The 15,950-nt window shown below is 37.4% G+C and overlaps 1 pseudogene; it reads right to left on the bottom strand.

Moving 5' to 3' along the window:
• Positions 1 to 15,950, bottom strand: part of LOC118748831 — a 73,630-nt pseudogene that overhangs the window by 18,652 nt on the left and 39,028 nt on the right.

Genomic DNA, 15,950 nt, shown 5'->3' with positions numbered 1-15,950 from the left:
ATCTTCATCTTCATCTTCATCTTCATCTTCATCTTCATCTTCATCTTTATCTTCATTTTCATCTTCATCTTCATCTTCATCTTCATCATCTTCATTTTCATCTTCATCTTCATCTTCATCTTTATCTTCCCCTGAATATCAGTCTAAATCTTTTCCTGTATTTTAATATTTGTTTTTTTGTAATTTACTTTACTTATATTTGCCGTTGCCTTTATATATGTATTTGTATTTATCCATGTCTGTCCTTGCCCCCTGTGAGTTCACTATCCATGCATTCGCCATATACACCCTTCACCATGTCCTTAAATATTTAACGCAAATATCACCGAAATCGTTTATAATGAAGTTTCATTTAAAAAATATTTAACCCAAGCTTGCCTAAATGTGAAAAAATAGCTCAATCCCTCTTCTATCACTCTACATACGATTGCCATTTAAGCACACCTCAGCAACAATGTTGCTGCAACATTGCTGCATAAAATAATGGACAACTCACTTCAACAGGGTGGTTAGCATAAATTAAGCTGCTTCAGATGTAGCGAAAGGGTGTTTTTGCTTGTTGTTGCTTTGTAACTGTTTTTTTTTAATGTAGTGTATTTCTAGCTTCTAGCGGCTTGTTGTTTTTGTTTTCGTACATCGATTAGCAGACAGCAAAAAAACGAAACGCTATAAAAAGTGGAAATCTTGCTTGTCATACAGCGTTGCTGGTATAGTTTTTGTTGTTGTTGTAGGCAATTACTATTTATAATGTCTTGATAAATGTGTTTAACCAATGATAATGACATTTTAAAGTATTTTTTATGCACTACATTGAGTTTATGAAAAAAATTAAAATCTACTACTCGCCTGTTGGTTGTTATTATTGTACCAGTTGTCAGTAGACAATGTTAACAAGTGTAATGATAATTTTATTAAAATGTTTTTCCCAATAAGAGTATTTGGGTGTGTGTATATGTATGTGTAAGTTTGTCTATAAAAACCTTTTTAGTTACGCAATGACAAACGCATACTCGCATTTTGTTATGTTAATTCGCATTTGCGCGCCTATAAAAATTTAATGTCTACATAACCTAAAATATTTGTTTACAGCTCACTAAATACACTTTTGCATTTTTAAGGAATTTTTGCATCCACAGTACTAGGTACATACAAATAAAAACATTTGGTTTTTTTCTTTTTTGAAATTCCATTTCGACTGTTGCATGAACGCATTTATAATATTTTATGCGAATGTTAATTATGTAATTAAGCAAAATTAAAACTCGGGACTTAGCTTTTGAATTTAGAAAAAGAGGTATAGAAATAACAAATGATGATAATGCGTGTTTACTGCTGCATCGGAATTAAGGAGTAACGCCAACAATGTCGCAACAAATTTCCTAACTCTTTTTTCCATTTCGACCCGAATTTCGATATTTTTGTAGTTTCGTTCAAGAAAAGTGGCCCATTTTTTAACAAAGCACATTCTTTTTGAATTGCTTGGCTTCAGCGGCACACATAGGCCTGAAGTAAAAAGCCGGTTATGATAGGAACTCAGGAGCAAAGGATATTGGCTGGAGCGGAGCTAGAGCAAAGAGCTAGAAAAATTCATTTGCTCCTTAACTCCTTAAAGAAAATGAAATTTATATTTGATTTGAACGACGCTGAAAAAGCAGTGGGAATTTGAACGGCGATGAAAAAGCAATGAGAAACGTAATCTTTACCAATGGTGCGGTCTCTTACAATTCATCGTATCCGTTAACGAACGGAAAAGGACTACAATTTTCGTGCATTTACGTACCCAAAAACGTTAAAAAAGTGCCGTCAGGTGCTTCCTTATTTTTTTTTCGAACCATGAAAACGTATCTGAAGTGCAAAAGGAAAGCATATTGAACGAAAACTTCAATAAGAAACATTTCAGAAAAACAGCCATTTCATTTCCATTTCAAACAAATTTATGATTCTTGTCAATACATACATTTACTCTTTAGTGGAAAAACGTCAAAGTATCCGAAAATTGAATCAGTAAACGGACGAAAATCCGCATTTTATCCACTTATTTCCTTTTTCGGACTCATTTTATTTACAATACAAAATACATTGGGATCAGGTAAAATGATGTACGTACATTTCTATGTTCTGCATTAAAAATAAAATAAAAAATGGCAGCTAATTTTTGAGCGGTTAAGGCTCGATATTAGTCGGGCCGTAAATCCGCCTTTTTATAATTTTGATTGGTAATAGCAAAAATATGGTTTATTATGTTCTAAAAATAATCTGTGTGAAAGATGATAATTTGTGGGAAATTTCTTAGGCTCGTTTAAGTCCATCAAAGTTCAATGTGCCAAAATATAAAAATTAATAAATACATCATTTAATAAATTTTTTTACTAAACTTGCAGGTATCTTCGAAGGTATTAGTCCTACATAATTTGGTATATGGGCTTTTTTTGTACAGAATTGAAGTAAGCGCAGAAACATTTTTTTTTGGCACTTGAACTTTGATGGACTTGGGCGAGCCTAAGATACTGAACAAAAATTGTCATATTTCACACAGATTGTATTTTCGAGCATAATAAACTATATTTTTGCTATTGCCAATCAAATACCACGCTACTCGATATGTACTAAGTACTTAAATAAACACAAAAAATTTGTATACCGGAAATTCCGGAGCGGAGCTAGAGCGCAGCGATGAAAAAAAGACATCCTGAACAGCGCAGGACAGTTACAGATAAGATGAGTATAAACTTGAAGGCATTTTGCGATCCCACCTAGGCCAAGTTTTCTGAGAAATTCGATACCTCGTGTTTTGTTGTTGTTGTAGCAGCATACAACTTCCTCAAAGAGTTTGTGAATTTTGTTCGATTGACAATCCTTGCCTAGATGGCTTGGTTGTTTTTTTCCATTTTGATTCCAAAACTCCTTGCCGACAACCCCACGTTGAAATTCTTGGAACTTAAGTATCTAAGCTTTTAACTGCAGTTAACCCGTTGGTGGAAATAGGCTATTAGTTTCATCCTTCTGTCGGCTGGGCACTCGCACAAAAGTGAGCATGAGCTGCGACAGAACCTATTGAACTGCCGTTAGCCTGTTGGTGTTTTCTTTCCTCATTTCTAAAATATTTCTGGTTTTAAGTGGGCCATAGCACAAACAGAACTGCCGAGTAATCCTATACGATCCTGAACGGTTCCACCTCTGTTCTGCTCTTTATTTCCCTTAGTGAGGCGCCGATGTCCACCTCGTGGTAAATATTCATTTCAGAGCCGCATTTCGCTTAAACATCCGCGGCCTCATATCCGTAAACGTCCCTGTGCCCCGGGACTGATATTAGGGTAACTTAGACCTTATCAGAATCGAGGACAGCTCGCTCCTACAGTCATTAGCTCAAACCTCAGCTACTACTAGGTGGAGTGCGATAGCCTTCTTCCCACTCCTATCTATAAATGTACTAAGGATACTCACATCCATACGAAATTTCTATCCGAAGCATCGGTCCGAGCCGCCAAGGTGAAAGTCAAATTTGTTGAGTATACAAGAATGTCCCAGAAGTCTCGACTCCCACTGAGATGCCTCTTTTAAAAGAAGTGTAGCAAGAGCTCGTCTCCACTACAACATTGAAGCTTCTTTCCAAGCGAAAGGGAATGCTTTCTGGCACTTTTCAGCACTCATCATCCTCTCACAAACAGTTAAAGTTTCTTATTAACCACTCAAAAAGTTGAAAGATTCTAGACACTCAAAGTCAAAGCTTACTGAATATTCGTATTCTACTCTGGATTAGCAGGAAGACCAAAAGGCATTGAAATGGTAATATTGGAGGCGCAGAAGCACTTCTTGCTGTTCGCTTTTAAGAATTTCCATTGAGACAAATCAAGTTTTCTTCCCACCTGTAATAGCCGTTTAAAGCACTGAAAGCTAAAAACGCTTCAAAGTCGTGAGGAGATGCTTGGTGTTAAGGAACGTCCACACAGAGAGCCCTTATGGCTGTTCTGAGAGATGAGCTCATAAGAAATCTGATAAGCGCTAAGTAAAAAAACATTGAAATGTGCACAACAGAAGAATGAATGAAGAGATAGGCAAAGCCATTTTGAGGAACTCAAGCCGTAGCTCTTCAGTTTATAAGATAAGCGTTAAATATCCGGGCCCAAACGTGTAAACAAGAAAAGGTAGAGCGTATCGGTTTCGTGCTGTGTTATTTCGCTAACCTTTTGGTCCATCCGTGGTCCGTCTGTCTTGTATCTCGGTCGGTAGGGTGAGAGAGGGTACGTAGGGTCCCGAAGGAAAAAATCCATTCAATAGTAATGCCTCCTAGTACACCTCACCACTAGACGCGATTCCAGATTGCTTGATGGAGCCTTTGTCGAGAAGTGAAAGTGCGTTTAAAGTGAACTTTTAGGGTTCTGATATTTATTCTATTGAATGTTGACAGTGTACAAATTTAAGGCTTGCAAGGCAATAAGATATTCTAAATTGCTCTTAATGTGGCATTACAATTCTCAGTCCTTGTTTTTTCAGTTTTATTTTTAAATGCATTTGCATTTTTCCACCGTACATATTTTCACTTCATTCCTTTTTTGTACTGCATAATTATACATTATTAACAATAGCATTTTGTACAATTAATGCAAATGCTAGTAGCAATAACGAATAAACGTTTCAAATAATCGTAGTAGCTCGTAGTATAGTACCTAGACATCAACGCTACACTCGAGTGGGTGGATGGCTGGCGGCTGGTTGGGTTGTTGCACTGGGTAATTGTATAATTATGGTATGCACAAAGGTAGTAGGAATCAGGAAAGCTGAAAAAAGCAAACCCGTTTAGCGGAAATGAAATTATAAATGCAACAAACATAATTAAAAAATTATGTTATTATCCTGTTAGAAGAAGGCAACGATGCAAATTTTTACTTTTGCGCACACACAGTACACTCGCCTAATATTTCAGATTTTTTCCTGTTTTAATGAACTTTAAATATCACTTTTGTTACTAAATATGTACAGTTATGAAAAAAAAGTAATTTTGTGCGCGACTTGATGAGCCGTAAGAAACGGTGCAGCAAGCTGGTAAAATTTGTTAGTTACAGAAATAAAGCAATTTTTGCCGCTACTTTGCACAAGTATTTGCATGAATTTTATGAAAATTGTAACGTACTCAAAAAAGGAGAAAACAGTGAAAAAAGCAGCACAAAAAACGGAAGGAAATGTGCAAACTGAAATTGCTTAGTTACTCGGTAATAGCAAATGAGAAGAATTATGTATGTCTCCAAAAGTTAATTTCAGCGCATTTTGCAAACCTCGACCGCTTCATAATGCAAGTGGATACTGAAAATTGAAATTTTTAATCTTTTGTGCATTTTTGCGCGCAAATTTAATTATTATATTTTTTTTTTGGTGTGTGTACATACTTCAAAGGAAATTTCGCGCAGGAAATCTTGAAAATATGCATGTTATACTCTCAAGTATTGCAATAATTGCGCTTTTTTGTACTTCCTTTCGCTTCGCGACCATAAATGCATTAAATACTCGAAATACCCGAATAGCAAGGCGGCATTTAGGCAAAGGACAATCGCAATTTGCCAATTGCTGCAGTGCAAGTGTATTTGGGTATAAATGCAACGAAAAAAGTGCATAAAAACGAGAATTCGCACATGCGGTTGAGTGCATTTCAATTTGTTTTTTTTTATTGTTTTACTGTACGAAATACTTGAAAATTGCCAAAAAGCACCCTGCACCCTGAAATATGCTGCCTTAATAGCAGGCTAATCAATGCATGAAAGAAAACTAGGCATGAAAAGTAGGCATATTTACTGCTATTGATCAAAGAACAGCGCTAAGTGGCTGTAGAAAGTGAGAGAGTGGCTCTTTGAAGGGAATTAAAGTGGGCAGTTCTGGTGAAAATTGCGCCTTTTTGTAATGCTATTATGTAATTTCTGCTAAAGGAAGCAGAAAAATACCGAAATAGTATGTAGCTCAAACTGGCAAATTAAACGGCGCAGCAACAAATGATGCACTCAAAAAATTACTGCATTGAAAGCGTTCTTTAGGCCGCAGCAACTATCGAAATATAATTCCTTAAATATGAATAAAATAGAGTTCCTAGCGGCGGGGTGCCAATAGCCTTTCGTATTAAGCAACTGACGTATCTCGCTGTTTAAAAATGTATTCAATTTTGCACATTGCTTATGTGGCAACCCTGTCAAAAATATTTCAGTGTGAAAGTAGTTATAAACATCTTACGTTTGATACCCAAGCTGTAGTACTTAATTGACCTTCATGCTTTTGTTATATGTGCAATGGCAACACTGTTCAACATTTGTGATTTGCAATTAAAAAAAAAAAAAACAATTTGATATAACTATTTAGATGTGTATGTATTCAAATTGGTATGTTTATATAGAACATTTATTTTATATATTTTTTAAATTTTATATATGGCAACCCTACTCAAAACTAGTTAAGGCTAACAGTTTTTTTTAAATATGCTTTCTTTGATAGCCACATTAAATAAATAATAATAAATAAATACGTTTTTAGTTTAACAATAGAGTAATTTTAAAAATTTAAAATAATGACAGCCCTATTGTAAAGTTTGTCTGTTATGAATCTTTTTAAAATATCTTTCGTTCTATACAATATCATTTATTTTTTTACATATATATTTAACTTATATTCGAGTTTAGAGTAGCGTACCTACTACCACTCTATAGAACCCACTCTTAATTCCTGGTCTGCGCACAATTTGAGGGTTGGCAATTTCTTTCAAAAGGTATCTACATATATCTGTTCTGAAGCACTCTCTAAACTCTTTTACTTAAGACAATATTGTTGGCTTTGTATTCGTAACTTTTTACTATTTCCCCATGGCCTCTTTTCCATTCGCCCGGCAATAACTAAAATTCTTACCGTGCTTATGAAATAAAATTCATATAAGTTGTATGTACATAAATACTTCAAGTTAATAGTTCCATTTTCTCACCCTGCGTTTTCTACAATTCTCAGCGTACTTGTAAAATATTTACTATATACACAGGTCGTTAATTCTGTCAGTGATTTACTAAATTGTGCAACTACGAATTAAAAGCATCTCCCGAAAAATGAAAAAATAGGTGCATGTTCTTTGATCCTTTAGGTTTTCATGGGATAATTTTTTCGTTACGGAAATGCCTTCGAGGGTTCCTAACTTCACGGTGCTTTTTCGATCTGCTATTCTAATTTGGTGGTGTGTTTTGATGTTAATAAGTTTTACCGCATTCTTTTTCATGGTGGAAAAGCTCGCGACTGCGACAAGAAAATAAAACTATAACTTGAGTTTGATTGGTAGAAGTTATCTCTGCGCGTTGCGGTAGCCTGCCGGGGGAAAACTGTGATTAGAAAAAATTTAAATTGGATGTTTTAGGTGAGTTTCCAAACTTGAGGTCCACCGAGTGATAATCCACGTTATTACCTCTCGATCATGGCAGACACTCGTACGACCTAAGTAGTTAAAATCTAGCCTCAGGATTTGCTAAACAGTTTCCTACTTGACACAATTTGTTTATTCTGGAAGTATGAAACCACTGCTTTTTCGAAGTTATGTTCACAATGAGAAAGCTTTTTAGATACTTCCGCTCCCGCCTCTGTGCGTTGCTTTGAAATGAACGAAGTGGGCCATACTTATTTTTACCTACATACATACTTCAAGTTTCCTTTACTAACTTAATCAAATCAGTAATGGCACACATTACAGAAAAAATAATGAAATAAGACAACTTAATTTCTCCCGGCATCAAGCTTTCCCCTACTGAACACTCATTAATACACCAACCTTTTCCTAAATTGCGTTCGGTCATAGAATTATATTTTTTGTTGTACAAATCTTGCTACCATTACTACTTTTCTCATCACTCTCATCTCCACCGCAGTAATGCAACTTTACACTTAAATTAGCACGCAACCCACGCACACGGATACTTTTAAGCTCTGCCGGCTACCACTACTACTAAAAACTACCGCCAGAGCTCCACTTCAACTTTCCTCAGATGCATTTGATCATTCGAGTGTGAAGGCTAGACGCGCGGCAGACAGTAATGTAAGTAAGTGACACAAACTCGTTTGTGGTTTTAGTGAGGAAAGTTTCAAAAGAAAAGAATCGGTGAATTAACAAAAGATGAAGTAAACCAGTTAAGGTAGTACAAAGCATTAAAATAAATGAAATAAAAAGAAAAAAGTATACGCACGCAATGCAAGAAGGTAAGCAGCGGCGAATGTCAAACAAAGGCACGCTGTTATGTGTAGTAGAAGAAAACGTAAAAGTGCGAAGTCAATGTAATTTAGTAAGCTACTACTCTCACCGGCTACCCGCACTATTTGCGTCTCACTTGCGCAACAACTTCTCGCGCCTGCAATGCTTTTGAAAGTTGTGCGCTTCTACATAGACTTATTTGTACAGACATTCTCACACAAATAGCAACCAAAAACCGCAATAACTCACGTTAGGAGCAAAGACAATGTACGTTACATACGAATTTGTAGCCGTGGAATAAAACGAAGTGCTGATGCTGCTCTACTGCAGCCAGTCAGTGCCAGCCATATTTGTTGGCTGCTTATGAGTTTTCAAGTGTTGTTGCACGACATTGCAATAACAAAAGTGTGTAAACTTGAAAACCCATAAAAGATCTGTATGCACATTAAAAAAAGGGAAGAAAAATCCACAAAAAATCAGCAAAAAATAAAGCAAAACTCAAATACTTAGTATGTCGTGCAAATGTGGCACGCAACAGTGTGAGTGCGCAAATTTAATGGCTGCATTTCGATTTTACGCTGATGAATAGGCCTTGAGAGCACAGTTTGCCATGCTTGTTTTCTGTTTTCCATGTGTTTTTTTTTGCATATTGTCGGTCGAAGGTACTTTGTGCGGTTTTTGTTTTAAGGGTAAGAGTTGTTGCAATTGCATTGCAGGAGAATATTAAAAAATATAACGGCGGCAAACTGAAAGTGAAGGCGAAAAAGCAAAGAAATACATATGGTTGTTTGTAGTTTGGCATTTTGCATTTAATTGAAGTGCCTGTCACATTGCAATTGCTTGCGCCCGCCCGCCTGCTCACTTATGTATGTATCAGACAGACATTATTGCCAATTGTATGAGGTTGTTAATTTGCAATTTCGCGCGCATGGTGCGTGTGGTGCCATTGCCGCCACCGCAGTAGGGCACTTTCGTAGACATGCATTTCTAAAAAAAATATGTAGTACATTTTGAAGGCGTTACTTTGGCACTCAACGCACTTGAATTTCGTAGAGAACACATTTTCATTTTGCTATTTTTTCTTTCATTTTCGAGTTGAAAAGAACTTGGTGCGCTTGTGTGCGCCTTAGTGTACGACGCCATGTCGCATATTTGTCATAATTGAATTTGAATACAAGGCACTTGTGGCACATTAATGGCTGCAGAACAGGAGGTAATTTAAAGTGTGAGGTGTTTGTACGTATTTATTATGTATACTATAAATGGAATGCGAAAGCAAGTGACTTATTTGAGTGTAGAGTGAAAAGATTGAAATGTCTATGAAAACTGTTTCGAAAAGCGGTGAAGCATGTCAGCACAGTTCTTAGGTTTTTAAAAAAGGTATTGGAATGCATAATTAGTCGGTCGTTGGTTAGTTTTTTCGGTGTTCAGTCACTCTGTAAGGGTAAGTAGGCTTTAATTAGCAGTCTCTAAAATTAAACTCGTTTATTTTGCTATGCCATCGGTTTTATAAGGTAATTCCTTAACGTTTTGTTGCATAAATTTGTTTATCTATACACTCTTTAATATATTCACCCTTTTATAGATCGGTAGTCCACAAAATAAATAAAATAAAAAGAAAAATACCAGGCATCAGTACTTGAAATAAAATTCAAAGGTAAGTGTTAACTAATAACTGCTCTAAATTAAAAAAAAAGTATGTATAAGAAGCGCGTCGCTTCATTAAAAATTAAAGAAATAAAAAGAAAAAATTACCAGTCACTAAATTTCTGATGAAAACTTTAAATGTAATCAAAGCTCATACAAATCTTAGAAGTGTAGTAGGTAAGTAAATTGAATAAAACTTTGCCTCTAGTTTTAAATTAAGAAATCTGTGAAAGGAGATATCCGGAATCGGATGCTTTGCATACTTTTATCTGGCTTAGCTGAACTCAACTCAAGTTAGGATTTTCCGGATTGCTGAAGCGTATTTCAAACAGCGGTGTCCACGATGAAAGAGACATTCGACTATTAACGTAATACCGATTAGAAAGGAAAATATGTACTCCGACACCCAAGTAACATCACCGCTCTAGTACTTACCCACCACATCTCAGTTCTTTCTACCCTAACGTACCACCTTAATGTCAGTAAATTAAAGCTCGCCAAAAAGCATTAAACTTTTGCTAAGGAAGTATTTCGATTCAAAGGCAGTGTAGATGTTTTTCGCTTAACGTAGGGGATCGCCTTTTTGCATTTTCCTATCATATCTTTGGCACATAGAATCGGACCTTAAAGTGTGATATATCTATGTTTTTGTCTCGATGAGAATTTTTTTGCACATTGTTAAAGGAGACGGCAATTTATATGTTCAGAATTTCGTTAGGACCTAAAAAATTCGTTCAAATGGTTTCAAGGAATGTGGACAGTCTTTGGTAAGACATAAGTTTGGGTCTTTTCGGTTACGTAGATCAGACTTTCGTGGAGCGAAAGCATAAAGTAGGCTGCGTTTGTCTGGTTGGTTTTAATAAATCTGCGGTTTAGGGCTCCCCGCATACTTTGAAGTCCATACAATTAACAAGTAATGCACAATTCTAATTATCCTTCAGTATCGCCTTCCAAGCGGCAAGCAATGAGCGAGTGACTTTCAAAAGCGAAAAAGAATCGCATGAGTAAAGGTATTGAAAATGTCAATAAATACTTGAAAAGTTTGTTAGATTGTGTCGAAACTCCTTGTGTGTTTTGTGTGGTTTTTTTTTACTTTGGGTTTGACACATGTCAATTGTTTTGAAATGCAGTTATACTAATGACGCCTACCTGCTGCACGGTTGTTGCGAGCATTTTGACATAATTAAATTTTTAAGAGGTAATTGTTGAGATTTATTTACTCGCATGCGTTCTTTTGTGGAGACATAAGGCAGATAAGCTTTGCAAAAAAGGAGAGAGGCTACATATAATCACCTTTCCAAGAAATAAACACATAAAGATGTGCGTTGAGTGCATGACTTGGGTAAACTGAAGAGGTTAATGGCGGCATAAAAGCTTGCTGAATGCACATATTTAATTAAATTTAATGACAAAAAAAAAATTGTAGATATGTATGAGCTTGAGTGAGGTTAGTTGCAAAAGTTATTTTCATTTTTTTTTTAAATCCGCTTTATGGCTCACTCGACTACTGCGGTGTCCATTAAATTTCTGCTAGTTTAATTTTTACCGACAGTGAGACAAATCCATTCGCACAAAGCTAGCGACGTTCCAGAACGTTTTCTTAAATCTATGACTATCTAATGCAACACTGCAATCAGTACGTAAGAACGTGCGATAGCAAAAATCCAATAAAGCACCTTGGTGTGTAATAAAATTTCCTGTGCAATACACTATTGATTGGTGCACTACTTGGTCGGCCAAACGGAATAACAACAAACAGCTTAGCTCACTTGGTAGTAAATTAAGTATTAGCACTAACTCGCAGAGGTGCAACCATATCAATCACAATAAATAAAATGGCAATAAAGTGAAATGGCCATAAAATGATAAAACAAGAAACTAGGAAAAGAAAAAGCATTGAAGCTGACCGGACACTCACTCACCTGTATGCGATCCTCAGCCAACCCCGTTTTCATCGAGAGCAATTCACGTGCGCTCACATCCGGATAGTGCGCCTCTTTGAAAGCTTTCTCCAACTCCTCCAGTTGATTGCTCGTAAATATAGTGCGCCCATGTCGACGTTTATTCTTCTTTTTACCACTCATCCCGGCGCCACCAGCACCGCCGAGCAGCACGCTAGGATCTCCACCATGTCCGAGCAGGCCATTAGGTGCGCCCACAACACTTCCGGCACCGGGTATGCCACTTCCCATGGCAGCGGCCGCTGCCGCCGCTGCTGCAGCAGCACCATTGAGGAATACCTCATGTGTGGCGCCCGCATGCGGATGATGAGCGTGATGGGGGTGATGGTGCGCATGTGGATGGTGGTGTGCATGATGCGGATGATGTGGATGGTGGCCATGATGGGCGTGCGAATGTACATGCGGATGGTGGCCATGTTGATGATGCGAGTGCGCATGGTGTGCAGCCGCAGCTGCGGCGGCATGATGTGCCAAGGCGGCTGCGGCATGCTCAGCGGGTGAGAGTGTGGGACGTGTGGAAGGTGAGGTGTTGTGGTTGTTGCTGCTGCTGTTCGTGTTGCCGCTATTTGTAGCACCACCATTGGAGGAGGTTGTTGCACTGCCGTTGCTTGTGAGGCAGCTGCCATTCGTTGTAGACATGTGTGAGGTGCTGCTGCCGTTAGAGCCATTACTCGAATTCGCTTTGCTGGGTGAATGTGCATCATCGTTGTTGTTGTTATTGTTTAGGCTATTCGTGTAATCTTGGGCGCCACGTGCGGCTTGTTCTGTACGGAGAGAGGAAAAAGAGGAAGATATTTTTTAAACTATATTTGTGATTGGAAATAAATGTTTGATGTGAAGGAGAATAAATGGATTGAATTGAAATTATGCGAGGGTCAAGAAGGAGACAATAAACAGATAGGTCGATCAAGAACTGCACAAATACATTTTCGCCTACGTTTCAATGGCGTTTAGACTATTTTCTAAAACATTTCAACAGTTATGCTCACTCCATTAAAGCTACACATTTAAAGCAATTACTTTACTTACATCCCTACAATCGTTTTAAGCGAAATTCAAATGCCAATTCTGACACCAATATTTCCTGGTAACCCTTTCTCTTCAATACACTAATCGCTTAACAATTGTCAATTCACTTTCTCCGCCCTTTTACTCAGAGCATTCCACTTCATTTGGTAACAAAGGCTGAAGTAGCAAGCAAAGAATATGCACACAAATCGCCCACTTCAATCGAAATCGTACAAACATAATCCCCAAATAATCCCTCACACAATAACAACAAACCATTTTCTGCACTCTGTGCAGGCATATGCGCCTGTATCCTGTTTCACATGCCATAATTGGCATTAAATACCGCAACAGACACACACGACACATTCTCATTGTTGACGAAAGGTAAAATTATAATTTACTTAAACTATTTCCGATGCAGATTTCAAATAATGGCTGAGTGTCCCTGACTGCCTGGCTGGCATACCAGCACGCTTGCCCAATTTTTTCGCCTTCATACCTACACTCAATACAAGAAAGGACTCAGCACTTGGTAAGTTGAGCCTTATTTCCCGAAAAAAAATAAATGAAAAAAATCAAGTCCTACCAGCGCTGCGTTTTTTACTATGTGCTATTTAAAAAAATGGCATAAAAAACTTTATCTGCAACACCTTTTTGCCGCTTGACTGTCACAATAGAATGCGCCCATATGTCTTATGTTTCGGGTGCGGCATGTGTGTTGCTCCTTGGAAGAGATTATATTTTGAGCAGCACAAGGTGTTTTGGCAGTTATGCGGAGTTTTGAATGCCTGTATGGCTATTGTGGGCCTTAGTTGTAAAAAATGTGGAATTTTGGCGAAATTTGCGTTGTGTTTGCATAAACCATTTAGTTCAAAGGTCCCTGTGAGAAAAGTTGACATCAAGGCTAGTTTTCGATGGACAGATATCAGCTTAATTTTTTTAAGAAATCTGTTCTGACTTGAAAGTTGCTAAAATTATTTTCTGATTTCTTCTTTTGACAGGCTGACTTATTCCAGCCTTAATTTCAAGTGGAAAGGATTCTTTCCCCATATTGGTAAATTATGTGAAATTTTGTATATATGACTTTTACTTTTCCCTCTCTAAGTCCAACCGGTTTTATTACAAACTGTCACCATGACTTTTTTTTCTACCTGCCTCCATATAGTCGAAACACTGTGCGTCCTAACAAAATAAATTTACTTAACCAACTTCAAGTATGTTGTGAAAGACAAATATTTCCGCTGATATAGAGAGAGAGAAGCAGTACACGTCACGCAAAACCGTCGCACGTACACGATAGTGAGCTTTCATTTACATGACGCTTTCATAAGTTTGATCGTGTTAGCTGACGTTTACGTCGGTGAGTCTGGGCTCTTTCACTCCCATGGCGTCAGAGAAAACACCTGCTTCAACTCCGTATTACTCCTCATGTTATCATCCCAGTCAATTCTCATCGGAGGAAGGACCACTATGGGCCTGTGGAGCTCAGTATATACCTAATCCTGGTCGGCAATCATACACTGCCCATGTAATTAGAGCGTATAAGTGGATGGATTCTCAGGAATACCACCACTGTTTATATATATCCTTCTTCACTCCATTCTTTTACTTTTCCGAAAACCGCTAAGGCACAAACGTGTGGAATAGCGCATACTTCTTGTCATAGTACATTTCGTGAAAGAGACTCTAGAGTCTAGACTATAAGCCGAAAGACTGACAGTTTCAGAGCTCTGCATATAGACTTCAAGCTGATCGTAGTTTGCTAGTTTCCTTGACTAAAATTTTCCTATCGGCCCGCTCGAATCGTTGCTTAGTGTTAGAGTGAGTGTGTGTGTCTGTCACGGATAAGCAAATCGAGTTTCCTTAAGGCAGTGAAAACAAAGCAATAAATACATATAGAAATGCTATTTCTCGCATGCGATTGACACAAACCGCATGGGAGTAGCGCCGATCAGTGTTACCGTGTTAACTTTCCTTGAAATCGGCATACTTTGCGACAACATATATAAAAAAAATATATATTCCGACAAATTGATAACCTCCACCTTTTTTTTGGAAGTCGGGTAAGAATAATATGTCGACCCTTTTTTCGTCAATGGCCTCTTTTTAGCGACTTTCTGAAAATTCTCAACGGTAACACTGGCGCCGATGAGTATTTGAAGAGTGGAAGTGTGTGAAAGTGTGCGAAAAATGTCAGCGAATTTTTGCACGTTTGACAAATGTTTTGCTTTTCAAATGCTATTCAACCAAAAAGTAGATTAACAAGCAGCGATTGCGGCTGAATGGGTTTGTCGTTTGCCGTTTTCTGTGTACTATGTATGCGAGTGTTTTCGAATGTCAAATGTTTTGGTAGACAACAAACTCATGTGTGTGCGCGTTGAAGGGTTAAGTTACCTATTCGCACATTTTGTATGCCTTGAAGGAAAAAATGGAAAAGAGAGCAGAAGTTCTGCGAAGTACAGCGGATTTTATAGCATACTGGTGTGTAAATAGTTGTTGTAGTCTGTTATAGCTGCATTTTTATTGTATCTATGTACTTTGTTGTGACAATTAGGGTGTTAAGTGGTTTAGCCACATCCTTGACAAACACAAACATACCTACTTACTTATCAGTACAATGGTCGCATCAAATTATGCTGAAATGGTTTGAAAAGCAGGCGTCTTTTTTTGCAATCTTTTGTTATGCTGATAAGACATCAGCGCAGCGACGAGGCCATTGTATATTGGTGTTTTCTACATCCTGATCCTAATTTGATTTTCTTTCACTCGCAATGTGTTTTCGTTACTTTTGTTAAATATGAGTAGATTAAGGTGATTGTATTTCAATTTAGGCCAATCATTTTTGGCCGATAAAAAATTATGTGGAACTTTGATAATGAAATATTTTAACTGATGCTTTGTGGTGTTAAAGAGAAGGGAAGATCCGTGGATGCAAAAACGAAAGATAAAGATAAAGCAAAGTAAATTAAATTAACAGTAGGATAGAGAGAAAATAATTGCATAGAACGCGATAAAATGGGAATGGAAGTAAAATAAAGGAAAACAGAAAAGAAAAAAGGGAAAGAAACGGATATTTTTTGGAATAGGAAAGGAAAGGAAAGGAAAGGAAAGGAAAGGAAAGGAAAGGAAAG

Source organism: Rhagoletis pomonella, unplaced genomic scaffold, assembly GCF_013731165.1.
Source record: "Rhagoletis pomonella isolate Grant_MI unplaced genomic scaffold, Rhpom_1.0 Rhpom_scaffold_00013, whole genome shotgun sequence".
NCBI classification, from domain to species: Eukaryota; Metazoa; Arthropoda; class Insecta; order Diptera; family Tephritidae; genus Rhagoletis; species Rhagoletis pomonella.
The sequence above is the reverse complement of the archived record's forward strand: the minus strand, read 5'-3'. Positions and strand labels throughout refer to the sequence as shown.